The sequence below is a fragment of the Propithecus coquereli genome, unplaced genomic scaffold (assembly GCF_000956105.1).
Source record: "Propithecus coquereli isolate 6110/MARCELLA unplaced genomic scaffold, Pcoq_1.0 Scaffold811, whole genome shotgun sequence".
NCBI lineage: Eukaryota > Metazoa > Chordata > Mammalia > Primates > Indriidae > Propithecus > Propithecus coquereli.
The window spans coordinates 321,569-324,680 of NW_012154297.1; positions in this window are offsets into that span (position 1 = coordinate 321,569).

The window sequence follows — 3,112 nt, forward strand, 5'->3', positions numbered from 1 at the left end:
AGGAATTAGATACCTCGGGGGCTGGATGTTTTAGCCAGCTTTGCGATGGTGTCAAGCTCGCTGATTTGAACTCTGGCTTCAGGCATGTAACTAAGCACATGGGATTCCATACCCCCTCTCCTCACACCCTAGGGGGTGGTGCTTTTCCCGTCTGTACGTCCAAGGCACATGAGCCAGGCATGGGCACAGACCGAAAGCCAAGCTGGGGTAAAAAGGGGTTGCTTTGTCTGTGGTTGATATGAGAAGTTTGTGCTTTTCCCCCCCTTTCTTTCTTTTTTATTTTTTTTCCTCCAGAGATGAGGGTCTTGCTATATTGCCCAGGCTGGGCTCAAACTCCTGGGCCTCAGCTACCCCAGTAGCTGGGACTACAGGCACACACCACTGCGTGCACTTAAGAGCTGGTGCTTTTAATGTGCGCGCATGTGTAGGCAATGAGAACACGCTAACAGCACTGGGGAGACGCATCTTGATTTTAGAGATATTAAAATGTGGAACAAAATGTATATCTTTGAATGGGTGAGAAGCAGCATTGGGTTTTTAAAAATTAAACTTTTAATTTGAGATAATTGGAGGCTCACATGTGGTCTTAAGAAAGAAAACAGAGAGCTCTCGGGAAAGTAATCTTGTACAAGCTCCCCCAAGGAATAGGAAGAGTGGGGATACATCCAAATAATTCTACAAAGCTTTTGTAACCTAGATATCAATGGTTTCCTTCAATGGCAATATCTTGCAATTTCTTTCAGATAAATTCAGATAAATTCCCAGAAGTAGGATTGTGGGATCATACGGTAGTTCTATTTTTAATTTTTTGTGAAACCTTTATTCTGTTTTCCACAACAGCTACACCATTTTGCATTCCCACCAACAGTGCAAGGGTTCCAATTTCTCCACATCCTTGACAACATTTGTCCTGTTTTTAAACATCTGTCCTGACAGGTATGAGGTGATATCCCATTGTGGTTTTGATTTGCATTTCCCCGATGGTTAATGATGTGCAGTATTGTTGTGATAATGATTCTATGTGCTATATCCTATATTACAAAAGGTATCATTGCATATTGTTTGTAACAGCGAAGGTGGAATTGATCCGTACAAAGATAAAATCAATTTACCTATGCCATGAAAAATGACTTCTTGGAAATGTAAAATAACATCAAACCCATTATTGGAGCTGGAGTGTCAGAGAAACAGCCTCTGGTGGCTGGCAGACATGAGCAGTTAACTAATCAGAGTTCATGTTTGTAGAGTCCTTACACAGCACCAAGCCACCTTGCCCTTCCTCCACTGTGTCAAACTTATTCCAGCCTCAGGGCCTTTGCACATGCTATGGCCCCTGCCAGGAACTCTCTTCCTACTCAGCCTGTTCCCTCACTTCCTTCAGGTGACTACCCACCCTCATCTCTCTCGATCCCTCCCCTGTTTTATTTTTCTTTCTAGAACTTAGCACTCCTGTCTAATTGTGTTTTTATTTGGTTCCTTGCCCACTAGAATGTGAAATCCGTGAGAGTTGAGACCTGGCTTTGTTCACTGATATATTACCAAGAACTAGGACAGTGTCTGGCACACAGTAGGTGCTCAATAATTCATTGTGGCTATAGGGGCAAGGCATAATCAAACTGCCAAGTGTCCGATCAGGTGTAGGAATCTCAACTTCAGTCACGACGCAACAGGGAGTAAGGAGGCCTTTCTAATTAGTTTTGCTATCGTTTTCATTAAGAAAAAATTGCAATAAAATTTACCCTTTTTGGTGTAGAGTTCTATGAGTTTTGTCAAATGAATACAGCCAGTCGTGTAACTGTTAGGTTAGATTCAACCTAAAGCTGCCTCCGTATCTTGAATCCCTGTGTAGCAAACTCCAACCTGACTTCGTATGTAAACAAACTGCAACCAAACAGTATATTCTTGTAACAAATAGCTGCATCTCAGCCAATCACAGCAGCGGAAGTTCAGCCAGTCCCAGGCTGCCAGCTGACCAGACCATGTCCGTCTGAAGCAAGTGCCTGGCTGTAACTGATCAAGCCGTTTCTGTATGCCTTTTATTTTTTATGTCTATGAACATTGTCTGCCCACATGGCTAAGTGGTGCTCTCTGAACCTCTTCTGGGACTGAGGGCTGCCCAATTCATAAATTGCTGTTTGCTCAAATAAACCCTGCTACATTTAACTTTCCTAAAGTTTTTTCTTTTAACATAACCAACAGTACAATCAAGGTATAGAACAGTCCCGTCACCTCCAAAATTCCTTCTTTCCCTGACCTCCAGGGGAAGAGAAAGCAAATTCTGGACATTTCATATATACGGAATCATACAATTTGTGACCTTTTATGTCTGGCTTCTTTCGCTCAGCATGTTTTTACTTGGGTTATCTGTCTTTTTATTGTCGAGTTGTAAGAGTTCTTTATGTATTCTGAATATTAGTTCCTTAGGAGGTGTATGATTTGCGAACGCAGTCAACCCTCCGTATCAGTGGGTTCTGCATCCATAGATTCAATAAACCACAGATTGAAAATATTTGGAAACAATAAAATTTTTAAAAATACAAAAATAAAAAATGTATAACAACTTTTTATATGGCATTTACATCATATTGGGTATTATAAGTTATTTAGAGATGATTTAAAGTATCTGGGAGGATGTGCACGAGTTTTTTTTTTCTTATTACCCTTACATTCCTGCTAAAGATGTGCATAAGTGATATGAAAATACTGTGCCATTTTATATAACGGACTTGAGCATCCACAAATTTTGGTATCTGCAGGGATCCCGGAACCAACCCCCCGTGGATATTGAGTGACGAGTGAATTTTTTCCCATTCTATAGGCATATGCAGCTTTTTGTGTGAACATAGTTAAAAATTTTTGTTTATTAGACTTCATTTTTTAGAGCAATTTTAGGTTTGCAGCAGATTGAACAGAAGGTGCAGAGATTTCCATACATCCCTGGCTTCCCCAGTGGCATGGCCTCCTGCTTATCAACATCCTCCACACTGGAGAGCGGTGCGTTTGTTGCAAGTGATGAACCTACATCGATACATCATTATCAGCCAGAGTCGATAATTTACATTAGGGTTCACTCCTGGTTGAACACGGGTTTTCTTTTTTATTTCAGCATATT